Source organism: Haemaphysalis longicornis, unplaced genomic scaffold (assembly GCF_048455015.1).
Source record: "Haemaphysalis longicornis isolate Haplotype H1 unplaced genomic scaffold, Haemaphysalis longicornis Haplotype H1 scaffold_16, whole genome shotgun sequence".
In the NCBI taxonomy this organism is placed as follows: domain Eukaryota; kingdom Metazoa; phylum Arthropoda; class Arachnida; order Ixodida; family Ixodidae; genus Haemaphysalis; species Haemaphysalis longicornis.
The window spans coordinates 19,625,370-19,642,018 of NW_027526266.1; positions in this window are offsets into that span (position 1 = coordinate 19,625,370).

The window sequence follows — 16,649 nt, forward strand, 5'->3', positions numbered from 1 at the left end:
ACACCGCCACTAGCAAGTTGGAAGCGCTCGGGGTGCACATCAAGGTGCGGGAGATCATTGATGCCCACCTTGTCAGCCAACTATAGCGGCTCAGACAAACTTCGACCGGTCGCACAGTGCTGAGGCAGCTAGGCTACCGGTTAGGGGACGCCAGCCACCCTCGTCCGGAAACTTTTCCTCAGGACATCCGCACACTCATCAAGGTTTCTCCGCTCCCGCGAAACATGCATCGTGAGCACCACGTACAGCGCAGACAACCTCGGGTACAATTCCTGCAAGGAAAGTACTCTGACCACCCGCATGTTCGCTTCATGGACGCGGCCCACTACTCGTCCCATCCAGCCACTGCAGTTTGTGTCATTGACGGCTCGGGCGATATCGTTCGCCCTGCGACCGTAAAAACCACAAACATTGTTGAAGCCGAAGAAATGGCCATCGCACTGGCGATGATGTCTCCAACTTCGAATAGCCCACCTCATATAATTAAAGACCGCCAGCAGGCATTCAGAAACTACGGCAACGGTCCGATCTCAATATGCGCTCTCCGACTACAAAAAAAAAAGCCCAAAAACACCCTAAACGCAACTGTACTAATATGGACGCCAGGTCACGCCGGGCTTCACGGAAATGAGCGCGCACACGCTACAGCCTGAGAATGCACCCTCCGGGCACCGCACCATTCGCTCCGTGACCCAGAGCCTGTCCAGCAGCGGTACCGTACACTTCTGCAACACACTGCCTTGCCAGATGCGCCTACCCACCACCGCACCGGAAGCTTACCTGAGAGGAGGCTGTAGCCTGGCGGCAACTACAGACAAACACAAGCGCCTACCTTAGCTTCCTGCACATTGTACACCCCACACTGTATCCACCAACATGCGCACACTGCAGCGAACATCCAACACGGTACCACAACATGTAGGCTTGCCAAAACACACCAGCAGCCCCCATTATTCGCACCCCCAACCTCGAGCAGTGGGAGGCCGCGGTGTGCAGTTTTGATACTGAGGACCAGCGACAGTTGGTGGACCGGGCACGCAGAACCGCAGCCGCCGCAGGGGCCCTGGACTGAGGGCTTCTCCCGCTTTCAAGCGCGACCTCTTTCGCTTGGATAAACGTTTCTTCACCACCACCACCACCACCACACAAGCTGCTGGAAAACCGCGTTTCGACGAAACATTTAGGCATCTTACAATAACTTGAAGGTGCCACCGAGTGTCAGCCATGTGATGGCATGGCAACCGAATTTAAACCAGCCGCCTATGCCGGCTGTTTTAAACTTCGAATACAATTAGACAGCTTAAGTGCCCCAGCCGAAAGATTTTCAGGGGCCTTTCCAGCACCAGCACCAAAATCTGCAGCAGAGAACACATACCAAGCTATAGAAGTGTGTGTAGCACGCATCAAGGCCAGCGTCACGTGCAGCCTCCCAAGACCCAGGTCAGGCATCCCTGGCGACGCTTCGCGCGATGAAACGGTCACTGGTTATCATTAAACCCACAACAGCCCTAAACCCAGAAAAACCCCTTCTCCTCCACCACCTGAAACTCTTCATTAGGTTAGTGCTAAGGATAGAAAGGTATTTAGGCCCACATATTTTCCGCACCGTTGACATCACACCGCCCTAACTCCTTACCAACAACCTTCCGTTTTGAACCTCAATAAACTAAGGGCGCAGTGAACTCAATAAATATAGCAGCCGATGTATATAGCAACCGATAATATTGTTACGGGGCAATAATTAGATTCCCCACAAATAGGACGGCATTCATGTACTGTGCTAGCGGGCATCATCATCAAGAAGAGAGTTGAAGAGGACGCTGACGGTGAAGCGCGTTCGCTGCCGGGCTTGCGCGGTGCTCTCTTCCATCGTGGTTTGTTACAACTAGCCTCTGAATGTGCATCGTAAATACACCACTGTAAACACAGCTTTACCCTGTATCATTTGGTAAGGTGCTGGGTAGAAGGGGAGCGGCCAAATCGCAGAGTGGATGCGGCGGGGTTATCGGCAGTGCGCTGCTGGTAGGAAGGTGCAAAACGACGCGCGGCATGGTCAATGGTATCGTCGTTCCAGGAGGTTTGAGCGGAAGGGAACCAGCGACTGCGGCAATACCGTGCAACGTGGCCGACACGCCTGCAATTAAAACATATAGGCCTGTCATCGGGCGTCCTCCACTCCGCCGGGTTTCTATAAGACGAGGGCCGACGTTGCGCGCGAAAATTCGGAGGGCAGGGGACGTGATCATTGTGACTGCATTGTGACCGGCGTGCCTGTCCGTGCTCTAATTGATACCGAGGCTCATATATCGGTAATGAGTGCAAATCTCCGTCGCCGCCTACGTAAAGTTATGACGCCTGCTCTGTCGTATGTTCAAGTTGCTGACGGCGGTACGCCGGCCATTGCTGGCATGTGCACGTCTCGTGTTAGTATCGCCGGCCATAACACCACTGTAGTTTTCTTTGTTTTGGACAAATGCCCTCACGACATTATCCTTGGCCGCGATTTCCTGTGTGAACATGCCGCGCTCATCGATTGTTCAGCGGGACTGCTGCATCTGGAGTTACCGGCTTTTGATAGCGACGCGCCCCCGCTGCGCTTATGCTCCTGCGAATACGTTCGTCTGCCGAGTCAAGCAGCCACCTATGTTCCTCTCGCTACTTCCACGCCGGTTCCTGATGGAGACTACCTTGCCGCTCCCATCGTAGACGTTCTCCTGAAGCGTGGTGTTGCCCTCCCACACACTGCTGTTACCATCAAGCACAACAGCGTTAACTTGCCTCTCATCAACTTTGGATTTCACACTCAAGTCCTTCCAGAAGGACTCACCATCGCCACCCTTGCTCCTTTCTGTGCACCGGACGTTTCTGCTTTTGCTTTGAACCATCCGTCAATTCCCCATGCAGTCTCCGATCCGCTCCTTACCACTCCAGATAAATTTGCACCAATGATCAGCCCAAAGCTATCACCCGCACAAACAAACCAACTGCGCTGTCTTCTGACATCATTTGCTGATGTCTTTGACTTGAGCGACAACGCTTTGGGATCAAAGTTGTACAGCCACCCATCGGATCGATACAGGTGATGCGCTACCCATCCATCGGCGTCCGTACCGTGTGTCCCATACTGAACGAGGCATCATCCAGAAAGAGGTTGACAAAATGCTCGCCAAGGACATTATCGAACCTTCCTGCAGTCCCTGGGCTTCCCCGGTAGTTTTGGTAAAGAAGAAAGATGGGACTTGGCGATATTGTGTAGACTACCGCCACCTGAACAAAGTAACCAAGAAGGACGTCTACCCTCTTCCCATGATCAACGACGCCTTAGATTGTCTACACGGTGCCAAGTACTTTTCGTCCATTCACCTACGCTCAGGTTACTGGCAGATTGCAGTCGACGAGATGGACCGAGAAAAGACCGCCTTTGTCACCCCAGACGCTTTATATCAGTTCAAGGTTATGCTTTTCGGTCTCTGCAACGCACCAGCTACCTTCGAACGCATGATGGACTCTCTCCTGCGGGGATTCAAACGGTCCACATGCCTGTGCTACCTCGATGACGTCATTATTTTTTCTCCATCGTTCGAGGCTCATCTCCATCACCTGTCCGAAATACTTGCTATTTTGCGTCAAGCGAACCTACAACTCAACTCCACGAAATTCCGATTCGCGAACTAACCATCTTGGGCCACCTTGTCGACGCAAATGGAGTGCAGCCTGACCCCGACAAAATAAAGGCGGTTAGAGATTTTCCGGTGCCCCGGTCATCGAAAGACGTTCGAAGTTTTGTAAGCCTGTGCTCCTATTTCCGTCGCTTCATCCGAGGCTTCGCTGATATCGCCCGCCCTCTCACCGACCTTCTCAAAAAGGATTCCGTTTTTTCGTGGGGAAGTGAGCAAGCTCAGGCTTTCAAGACCCTGATCTCTCTCTTAACAACTTCGCCCATTTTAGCTCACTTCGATGTTGCCGCTCCCACGGAAGTACGGACTGACGCTAGTGGTCACGGCATTGGAGCCGTCTTAGCTCAACGCCAAACGGGCCACGACTGCGTTATTGCCTACGCCAGCCGCCTGCTGACACCAGCTGAACGAAATTATTCTATTACTGAACGGGAATGCCTTGCCCTAGTGTGGGCAGTCGCCAAATTTCGCCCATACCTCTACGGTCGACAATTTTCCGTTGTTACAGATCACCACGCGCTATGCTGGCTTGCGTCCCTGAAAGACACGACCGGACGTCTCGGGCGCTGGGCTCTGCGGCTGCAGGAGTACTCCTATTCTGTAGCCTACAAATCCGACCGTCTCCATCAAGACGCTGACTTTCTACCGCGGTACCCAGTCGAGCCTCCCTATCCTACAAGTTGCGACTCACTCGCCACCTCGGTCTTGTCTATTTCCTCCTTTCGACAGCTTGCTGCTGAGCAGCGCCTTGACGTCTCCTTGAGCAGGATCATCAACCGCTTAACCACTGCCCCCTCCGACCCTTCACTGCGGTTGTTCCGAATGAAGGATGGTGTCCTCTATCGCCGCAATGTCCGCCCGGATGGTCCTGATCTGCTTCCTGTAGTACCTGAGCACCTTCGTACAGATGTACTGCGGCAGCTCCACGACCTTCCGACAGCTGGCCATCTAGGGGTTTCCCGGACGTACGACCCCGTGCGACGCCGTTTCTTCTGGCCGGGGCTCTACCGCTCGGTTCGCCGTTATGTCGGCGCCTGTGACCTGTGCCAACGCAGAAAAGTGCCTACCACGCTACCCGCCGGTCTTCTTCAGCCGCTCGATATACCAATTGAGCCATTCTTCCGAGTTGGTTTAGATCTCCTCGGTCCGTTTCCCCGGTCTGCGAACGGCAACAAGTGGATTGCCGTGGCCACCGATTATGCGACACGATACGCAATCACGCGGGCTCTTCCAACCAGCTGCGCAACTGATGTAGCCGATTTCCTCCTGCACGACGTCATCTTACACCACGGTGCTCCTCGGCAGCTCCTGACAGACCGCGGACGATACTTCCTTTCCCGGGTAGTCGACGACATCCTCCGCTCATGCGCAACCGTTCACAAGGTTACAACCACCTACCAACCTCAAACCAACGGCCTCACAGAACGCCTTAACCGGACTTCAACAGATATGATGTCAATGTACGTTTCTGACGACCATGGTGATTGGGACATTGACTTGCCTTACATAACGTTTGCCTACAATTCGTCGCGCCTTGATACTGCCGGATTCTCTCCCTTCTACCTACTATTCTGCCGAGAGCCGACGTTACCACTGGACACTCTATTTCAACACCCTCTGCCACCTTCCGCATATGCACAAGACGCCATCGCCCGCGCTGACTTTGCCCGCAACATTGCTCGCGTCAGGCTCGCTTCGTCCCAGCGCTCTCAAAAGGATCGCTATGACTGCCGCCACAGCACCCGCCACTTTGCACCTGGATCCCTGGTGCTGCTCTGGCGTCCTGCACGCCGTGTCGGGCGTTCGGAAAAGCTTCTAGCCAGGTACTACGGCCCCTACCGTGTCGTACGCCAGGTGACGGAGGTCAATTACGAAATCACCCCGCTGGTTCCGTCAGACTCATCCTGCTCTCCACAAACAGACGTCGTCCACGTCACGCGTCTTAAGCCATACCGCTCGCAACCTACAGCTTTACCCTGACAAGCACCGAGACTGCGCTCCTACCACCGGGGGGGGGGGTTGTGTTACGGGGCATTAATTAGATTCCCCACAAATAGGACGGCATTCATTACTGTGCTAGCGGGCATCATCATCAAGAAGAGAGATGAAGAGGACGCTGACGGTGAAGCGCGTTCGCTCCCGGGCTTGCGCGGTGCTCTCTTCCATCGTGGTTTGTTACAACTAGCCTCTGAATGTGCATCGTAAGTACACCACTGTAAACACAGCTTTACCCTGTATCAATATAGCAGCGGATAATATAATATTTACCCGATAATACAAATGAATACAGCAGCGCATAGTTGTGAAACAAATTTGATATTGATTGCACTTGGTAGCTCTGGAAAATAAGGCGCACAGTTTTGCAGCTCATTTTGAAGATTCTCTATGACCACCACAATTTCCCACTAGCATCAAAGCTGCTGCTCAGTTCAGGCGACAACTTTACTTTCAATTTGCTCGCTTTAGCAAGTTCGAACTGAAGTCTTTTGTGTTGGAGTTCTTGGCTCCCATCACCTACCCTGCTTCTTTAACCAGTATCCACCTAGAACAAAAAAAAACTCCTGCAAAAGCTCGTCTGCGTGCCATGTACACTTGTAAAATTAGAAATCTTGCACTTTGATTGTTAGCGAAGAGTATGCCATCAGAGAAACCTGTGCATATTGGATAAATTCAAACCGGAATCAAACCTTCACACATAACCATAACACTTCTAGCATTCCGGAAGCTTACAGTCATTAGTGCACACATTTTAAATGCTCTTGAAAAGGCTATACAGCAAACTTGTCGTGTCATCCGAAATCGTTGAAGGCTTTGGCGGAACGAAGAATGTAGGCCAGCCTAATAAAAAAAAAATATGCCCGGTGTGTTTTTCGTAAGTACCCATGCCCAAAAACTCATCCCAGGCGGCACAGAAAGTGTGCCCCAAGACCGGCCCGTCTCAGGCCGCTTTCTGGCATGTCCGGCCAGCATCCAGGTTCTGGCAGCCACTGATCATGCGTTGAACGGCCAACATTCGGCAACCAGAACTTCGGCATTTTTCCGTCCGCCCGTGTCTGGACGCACAACGGCAGCTAACCGGCTGCCAGATATTCAGTTCTCTTACGGTTGCCGATGTTGAGAAAGAGAACGGCCGAAGTACGGCCTTAGGGCATCCGTTTTTTCATCGGGAAGCGGTAATCGGCCGAAGCACGGCAAGCGACCGGCCACAGAATATGCGTATTCTTGCGGCAGTTGGTGTTCGAAAGGAGACCGGCCGGAGCGCGGCTGCCGTGTATTCGTTGTTTCAACGGTGAACCGCGCGTCGGGTGGTAGAATATTCGTTTTCTTCGGGCAACCAGTGTTATGAAGGATGCCGGCCGACGTACGGCCCCAGAATATACTTTTTTCATTCGGTTAGCTGTCCTCGGCCGAATTACGGCAAGCGAATGGCCACAGAATATTTGGCAACCGGTGTTCAAGAGGAGACCGGCCTACGTAAGGTATCTGCTTATACGTCATTTTTTCAGCAAACGGCATACAGCCGAACAACGGCTCGCGCGTGGGCGCCGAGAATTCATGCACAGACGTGTTTGGAAGGAGACCGACCGGTTTTTTCCTGGGGGGAGAAAACGCCGTTAGGGAGCCGAACGACGGGGACGCGTTTTTCATCCGCTCCGTGTTTCTACGTTTTAAATAAACGAACATCGTTTGTCAAACAGTAATGAGTGTTCTCGGTGAACGGGCAAGGTGCAAGGACTCACTGGACATTAGCAGGGAACCTTTTAGGCCATCGTAATGTCATTTATTGCCACAAGAAGACTGTGCCACACCGACGGGTGAGCTAAGCCTCGCCAGTCATCGCCGCTACCACGCCTCTGCCGCCGGCTTCGTCGACGCATCAGCTCGAGGCTATCGCCCCCTCAAGAAATGGATAGCATTGGAGACGTCGACCCGGCAGAGATGTCCGATCCGAGATGGAGATGGTTCACGAAAATAACTGTCCTTCAAGGGCGTCGAGCAAGCGGCCACCACGCAGGAGCTAAACCGCCACCATGTCAAGGACTTCCCACCGAAGAAAGGCAAGTGCGAGCAAAAGCGCAAGTTATTCTGCTTACAATTAAACTGCGACAAGCAATGTTGCACTATGTTGTTGGTGATAAACGTAGAAGACACTCGCTCGTGCATTGGTAGGATTAACTTCATGCCCTGCACTATGTTACTTCATTGGATTTTACGACTGCCTATTTAGAAAAAAAAATTGTTTTAAATTTGCGATAACAACAGAGACTTGTCACTGACGAAGCCTAGTTGTTACTTTAGTTCCGATGTTTGAAGGTGAGCTTAGCTACTCTTGGGATATGACTCATTTGGTTAAACATAATCGCCAGCATCCTAGCAAACACGGATTTTGTCAGGATTTTCTTGCTCAACGCAGATTGTTGAGTTCACGCACAATTTGGCTCTTGCAATAGTTAAGCTTAAAGTGGTTGACTGTATATTCTTGGACTTCAAAAAAGCAAATGATGGTGTTCCATATCACCTTCTGCGTAGTACATTTCATCCTATGAACTGAATGAATCGGTTTTTGCATTGTTATTACTATTGGCCCTATACCTTTGTTCAAAAGTACCGTCTAGTTTACCGGACTATACCGAATGAACGTGATTCCGTATACCTGCAGCTTTATTCGAATTTCATAACATCCTGGTGTGCTGATTCAGAAAAGTTTTTGGATGTAAACAGTGTGTCAACGGTACCTTTACAAGAAAACCTTCATTCCAATTGAATACGTATACCGCAAATTATGCTGCTGTGACAACGGCCGAGGAATATAAATACCTAGGAGTTCATTTAGGGAGTGGTTAGAGGTTAAATAGGCAGGTTCACACCATAAAAGTTACGGCTCCATATGTTTTTGGCTTGCTGAGACGAAAGACGAAATTTAAGTGAACCTCCATCTAACTGAAAAGAACAACCGTATTTCACTCATGTGCGGTCAATCTTGGAGTACGCATGTGTTTTCGTGGATCCCTTCACCAAAGAGCTGGTTGATACGCTCGAAAACATACAGAATATGTCAGTGCGATTTGTATTAGGTAATTGGCACGCTCAACTTAGCATGAGAGAAAGTAAAAATAAACTGAAATGGCAGGACGTGAAAGATCCCAGACGAAACCATAGGTTGAACTGTTTTAGAAGGGGTTGAACTGTTTTAGAACTGTTTTAGAAAACTGGAGTAGAAGGGGAGAAGTATGTCATTCTACATATCCCCTTGAGAAGTATGTCATTCTACATGTCATTCTACATATCTACATATGCCATTCTACATATCCCAAAGTGGGACCGCTAGCTTAAAGCAAATTATTAACTTTCCTTTAAAGGTGACGCCTTGCGCGATTCATTTTATTTTACATCAATACTGCAGTGTAATTATCTCCCACGTATGATTGCATTAACTGTTTATATTGACGATTTTAAGCGCTCTTTGTAGAATTATTTTGTTATTTTGTCTCATATTTAATGCATAGTGTTATGTATATCCCTTCTGTAATGCATGCAAAGGCAAGCAGGCATCAAATAAATAAATAAATAAATAAATAAAACAGTGAATAAATAAATGAATAAAAACTAGTAAATAAATAAATAAATAAATAAATAAATAAATAAATAAACTCCGAGAGGAGATGTTTGCCTCCAACGGGTTGAAAACTTTACCCATTCAACCTTGACCAATAAAATATTTATTGCCCTATTCGTTGCAGAATGCAAGGTTTCCTGTAAGCATGCTACCATTGTTATGTTATTGGTTTGAAACAAATTATGTAACTATAATTTTACGCCTTTCCTTGTTGTTATTTTGTCTCATATTTAATGCATAGTGTTATGTATATCCCTTCTGTAATGCATGCGAAGGCAAGCAGGCATCAAATAAATAAATAAATAAATAAATAAAACAATGAATAAATAAACAAAAAAACTAATAAATAAATAAATAAATAAATAAATAAACTTCCAGAGGAGAAGTTTGCCTCCAACGGGTTGAAAACTTTACCCATTCAACCTTGACCAATAAAAAATTTATTGCCCTATTCGTTGCAGTATGCAAGGTTTCCTGTACGCATGCTACCATTGCTATGTTATTGGTTTGAAACAAATTATGTAACTATAATTTTACGCCTTTCCTTGCGTGAACACAAAGGGATACAACTGCAGCCACCTGAAGCAGGGCGTCATTCGCAACGCGTCTAGAATTTTTTGGACGTAGTATGACATTAGAAGAAAATTAAGTTCTTTTGGACTATTAAGTGTGTGGACGTATACTCATGAAAACAACATTAAAATAGACTGAAAATGAAAGTACCTGTTCGCTCCTTCTTAGGATCAGCCCTGCGCAAGATCATCAGAAAAGTTGATCGAGTAGAAAATGTCTTTGCAAGAAAAATGGACAAAAACTGGACATACTTTTTTGTGAAGGAGTTATATTAAATGCTCCTGAGTGTTTTTTTTGAGAACCAAAACTGTTTGTAAAGGCATTCACGCCGGTTTTATATACATCAAAATTGGTCAAGCAACTGTTATAAAAATAGTTTATGTAGTCATAGCATGAAAGTGTACCGGAATATTACCCTAAAAGAAATTGAGTAAAAGCGGCGCAATTTATCTCTCTGAAATACAACCCACTAAGTATGTGCCCTCCGCCCCCCCCCCCCTCTTTCCCCGTTTATTACAGGTAATCCGGCCCACAGAGGATATCAGGACCTGGACAATACATCTATTCACGCTCTACAAAGAACTGAATATTTTCTGTGTTCGGCAGTAAAAGAGGCACAGCAATTAAAGGAACGACAATTTGTGAGCACTGTTTAATAAATGAATTTTGCTGTCAACTGAGGCTGGTAATTAAGCAAGGCTGCGCTGAAAGCTGGACGGCTGGTGGTTGCGCGCGAGCTCACTCTGATGTGGCTGCATTGGACCCAAAATGCTGGGTTTGTGTTGCTTCTGCACTGCGCGAATGAGTCAGCTGCTTGCGCGACATGCAGTTACCGGCCTCAGTACAGTTAACGTACTGTGGCTCAACTCCAATGCCCGTAGCACGGCCGTATTTACGGTAGCTGTAGTCCGGCTGGAGTCCGACAACCGCATGTCGGCTGTCCTCCGGAGGCCGTACTTCGGCCGTACACAGGTGGCTTTGGAATGGCTGGAGCCCTACGGCTGGAATCTGGCCGTATGACCGTAAGCCGGTCGACTGGCTGACAGACACTGGCTGTTGGACAGCCATGGGAGTACGGCCGTATACGGCCAAAAGGCCCACATTTGGACATGGGCCGAACATGGCTGCCGGAAAACGGCCGGACAGAAAATCACCGGCCAAAGTACACCGGCCTGTTTTAGGCCGAACAGTCCTGTGCTGCCTGGGATACCCTCTAGGCGTGCAACAGCCACGCGAAAACCATTTGCCAAGAAGAGAGAAACAACAGATGGACATCCTTCATACTATCTAGGAATTCCTACAGAGACACAAGCACAGGGAGGAATCGAATGAGAAAACTCAAAGGACTCAAAACAAACAATTTATCTATTCTAACCACCCTATTACACGCTTGAGCACCAGACAACCACACTTGCAAAACTGTTTGAACACGTATAAGTTTTGTCACAGCACACAAGTACATGTTCAGTATAATAAATCAGCTAAAGGCAAGCCCGCCCGCGACAACAAGCCACAAAATGACTATTCCAGCTTCCCTTTTTTCTCCATGAGATTGAGCTTTATCTGGCCATATGTAAAAATGCAGCTCCTAGCGCGCATCATATCACATATGAAGTGATGTCACAAAATGATGAAGACAACCAAAACTCTCCTCTGCTTATTTACTTTTCCTCTACTATACTTTTTCTCATTAAAATCAAGACCCATGAAAATTGCGCAGCTTACACAAGTGGTGAAACGTTGAGGACCAGCAGAGGTGACGGTGCCACTCCCCACGTCTGAGGCGCTGCTGTAGCATTGTCATGAGCATCAGCAACTAACTAGGTTCAATGCCAGACAAACGCCTCTCGTATGTACGTTACACACGTCCTGCGCTGCGCCGGTGTGAGTCTATTCTTTCACTGGAAATGTTGCCTTTCCGTCCTTCCAACGACGACCTCTTTCTTTTTATCAAGTACCCTGTTTATGAATACACTCTGTGGCGTAGTTAATCCACGGATTGTCATTTTGCCAAACTATGTCGCCCGCCTAAATCGTTTTCATTTCCTTTATTTGAATTATGATGTCTTACACTCTAGCTTGTTCACCACAGCAGAATGCACGATTTTTGTCTGTGAGTGCGACTCCGGTCATTGTTCGTTCAACGGCCCTTCGAGCCGACGTAAGTTAGCTTTAGGTTTTTTCAATAAGGCGCAAAGTTTCCGCTCGTTCTGTAGTAACGTCACATGTATTTCTGAAGTTGCCCCTGGAAACACCTCATATTCTCCGGCCCCGTTCCTTTTTTCCGCAGGCTATTATATTTTTCCGAAAGCGGACCGCGTTAGCATGCATTTGGGAATTCCAAACCCTACGCCCGTCGTACAGACCCAAATAAATTGCTGCGCGCACGGAATACCATGACAGCCCAATCGGACAGACAGTGGTTCCATAGCGCGTGCAACCCAGGTTTGACTCCGACCAGAGGAAGTGTTTTTATTTGCAGTCGGACGCACACCTTACTGTTCCCTGTCGCTGCCAACCGGTACCCCTCGGACCTTTGGGGTGACCTATGGTTAGGTTGCCGGGTTCACAGCGTAAAGGTAGGGAAGTCGATTTCCAGGATCTACCTAACAACATTTTTCTTTGGGTTTTTAGGTTTTTATCTGTGATGGGAAAATTATTGTCCGCCTAAACAGCTCTCCTCTTAAAAGGCACTGATGACAACTTTTGGCACTGACGACAAAACGTGAACCATGAGAAGAACTCTTGTGTTTTGTTCTACAGGCAGTGTAGCATACGGTCAGATCCTGATAAATTCAGATCCTGAACGCTCTGCCGTTTCCAATTAAAAACAGCCCAAATTTCTTGGTGATATTTGAGACGATAAGAGAAGGTTATTTCTCACATTCAACTAAAGAGTAAGTGGATCAGGCATTAAATATTCTAAGTCTTGACTTATAGTCACATATAGTAGATGAAACATGTGTTGGAACTTGGTTGTTGGAGGAGAAAGAAGTGACAATGAATGGTGGCGCTGGGCCTGCACTACATGCTTGGGGCTATGGGCCCGGCTCCTGCACTTCTTCTACACCTCTACATGTTCGGTCATGGACGCGGACTGAGGGTGGCCAGTGATACGCTCAATAAAGCCGCCTGTTGTCCTTGAAGAGCGCCGTCTTCTTGTCACGCCTTGAGCCAAAACCCGGGATGAACGAACGACGGAATGTACGCAACGGTTGTAACCAATTCATGAAAATAACTGAAACCTCTCTGATCACGACCGAATTGCGAACTAAGACCATTGGAGATCAGCTATACCGAGCACAAAGTGCTCTAATATAACAAGACTGATCTACAAAGCGAAGGCTGCTTTAATAAAGCAGACACAACGGATGGAGAAATTTGCGCCATAAGGCAACGCCTTGACTATGAGTCCGTACTACTACCGAACACCGACCGCGACATCGAGCCACTACTGACTGGAACCTACCCTGAGGAAGGGCTTATGGGCACTTTAGAGTTCCGTGACTTCATCTTAACTTGGCAATCCATCTTAAAGCAAGCAACGGAGTTTCCACGAAGTGATTGCCACGCCCTTTGTCTCAAGTATAAACGAGCTGCATCTGAATTTGGCATCCCTACAACCGATGAACAAAACGTCAGTAGGCACTGTGACGCTTCTCTGGGTGACACGCCCCTCAAAATCTCAACAACATTTGTGACTTCCCCACTGAATGCCATTGAAAACCCTAGCCACGACACCGACGTCCATGAAGTTACACCGACAGCTACAATCAAAGCTGAACAGGAAGAGCCTGACATGCGTGCAGAGAAGGGTCGACGTGTTAATCCTGTGCGGGACCTCCCGAGACCAACCTACGGCAAAACAGGCAGTAGCAAGTGTGGGTGGAAGGATTCAACATTGAACCCTCCTCCTCTTTGCTCAGCAGCACAACGCCTTAACCACTTAGCCACAGCGGCGGGTGTATGTGTGTTTTAAATGCAGAGCATTTCAGTAACTCACGATGTCACCCGCGTTGGCGTCCGTAGTCCGCACGCTCACTGCGCATGCGCGTCGAGTCGAGGCGATAGCGAACACTCTCTCGCGAGGGGCATTTGATTGGATTCGAACACTCTCTCGCGAGGTGCATTGGATTGGATTCGATTGGATTGGCTTGGATTGGCTTGGCTTGGATTGGATTGGATTGGATTAAAGTGGATTGTGTTGGATTGTGTTGCGTCATAGCCGCGGCACGTTGCGTCATAGCCGCGGCAGACGCGCTGGGGCCGGCGCATGTGCAGTACTCTCTCTTCCGCGGTTTCCTCTCCTTCCGGTGCGCTGCGCATATAACCGGTGTGCCGTTCTCCGGCGAAGCAACATCCGCGCTTGGCTCAAACACCTAGAGTCCACGCCGCTTTACAAGTACGCCAACGTCGTCGACTGGGACCGGCTTACGCAGTCCCCTCAACGTATATAAGCGGCGGGGCGCGCGTTCGGAATTCAGTCAAAGGCGTCTTTGCTTGGCTTTCGCTTGACGTGACGCTTTGCTTGACTCGAGTAGATGCGACGCATTTACTCGAGTTCCCCCCGTGGGAAGATCCGGGCGGCTTTTTAATTGTAGAAAACACTCATAACGCCAATCCGTATACATGACCGCTCAATATGCGGTTCTGCAATCTCATGAGATTCGAATGGCCCAAACTTCAGTGGTAGAAGTACATTAAACGCAATCACCAGGCATATAAAGTAGAAGCACGCGGATTTTAATTGCGGTTGAACACATCAGATATTCGAAACACCGCAGTCAATTTCTTTACAGATTCATAATGTCGTGATGGCTTACCACTTCAGACAATAAAACAGAAATTCGGTCCTCAACCGACTATAACAAAGACAATGTCTACTTATTGCTTCAAATAGGATGGTAATAGTCTTGTGGTTGCAGGGGCGCAGCAGCAATAGAGGAAAGAAAATCGCCGACCAGAAAGCTGCGGCGGATGCTATTCGCAGCCGCTCTTGGGTCGTAGTTCGACATAAAACCGGCCTTATGATGGATCCTGTGCGAACTATGGTGACAGGAATGGAACCAGAAATCACATAACAAACTGCACTTAAAACAATACATGGGTAAATACCCCACTAAGAAATAAGACAGATTCAGAGAAATATTCATTTGCCGACAGCGAGTAGGACAAACTTACGCCACACACGCATATCGTTTGAACGGCACTCTCCAACCAATTTACGCACAAGTGTGGGCAACGTCTCTGCGTGCCCCATGTGTTATTTAGGGCTCCTCAGGAAATGCCGCCGGCAGAAACTGACTCTTCCTGAAAATTAACTAAAAACTTTTAAATTTTAACTTATCTTTCAGATATCACTATCTTTAAGTTACTTTTATTAATATCATCTTTAAGAAGTACTGACACCAAATCGTGACGCTTAACAAATAATATAGTTGATTTCCGTATATTGTAGATACCTCACAGAAATTTTTGCAGCGATCTCAGGCTGGAATCGCTGCGAAAATCGATTTTAATTGTCCCGCCCGCGAGCTACCTCAAAGCGGCAGCACTAGCAAAATCCCCATCGGCGTGACGAAACATCTTCCGGCGTGTCTGGCCGCTTCAGCGTGACGTCATATAGTCGTTTTCGGAACCGAAAACGATAGTTTGCGCTACTGTTATCGGTGGTGTTTTTTTCGACAGGAGGCGCCGATGTACTTTTGTGAGCAATGCTTATAAACTTTGCGCACTTTGCCTGTTCGATGTCTTTCCTCTGCCGTTCGTGGCCGAGCATAGCATTCTCTTGCATTGCTGCCGAAAACTGTGAGGTTTCTTATGTGAGCGGCCTGTGTGCGTCGCTGATCTGGCTGAAGTACTGCTACGACAAGCTGATGGATTGACAAGTACTACTCAGTGGAAGCCTGTCCATGCAAATCAATGGACGGCGCCGGGATGCAATTTTTTCTACGTGACGGCGCGCAACGCGAAACGTAGTCTGAGTTCGTGCGTGGCGGCGACCTGGTCGCTGACATCAGCGAGCAGAATTTCCTCGCTGCACTTCTCAGGAGACTGCTACCTGCAGAGCCCGAAGTTGACAGAGGAGCTGCCGCAAATGTGAAGTGGAAACGATTAGGCAGTTTTAGTATAGGACAACACGGCGTTGGGGGCCCCCAAGAAGTTTGCGGCGAGTTTCGAAGACTCTAGGCTTTTAAAGGCGATAATATTTCTTGGGTTACTTAAACCCGGAAATTTTGGTCTGTCTGTCTGTCTGTAGGTGTGTTGTTCTGTCTGTGACACGATTCAACCGCCCGGCAAAGTGAAACGAAGTGTGGGGAATATTCTTAGATGTAAACAAATAATTATAAACCTCCAAGTCTCATTTATGTGTTCATTCTTGTCAACATTGTTGAATAAGAACAATACATTACGCAAATGTAAGACAAAATATTACACAAGTGGCATTTACAGGGTTCCTTTGCAGAAAAAATGATAAACGCTTGATTTTTGGCGAAATGAAATACTGCAACCACGGCGCAAAAAAATTGACACTGTGGCCTGCGGTCGCGCGCGCCCCAACAGCTTTTGGCGGCATGTTAATCAAGCGGCCACAGTTGTAAAAGGTTCTTTAAAAATAAGAAGAGGGGCCAAGAGCCCAGACGTCCCGGTCGTGCGATGGTGGTTCTATTAACAAGATGGCGGATGGAGAAAGACGAAAAAGCTCGAGCGAGAGCTGCTCACGAGAGATTGCAGGCACCGATGATGATTAGAAAGTTTCTACATCTTCCCCGGCCCCATTC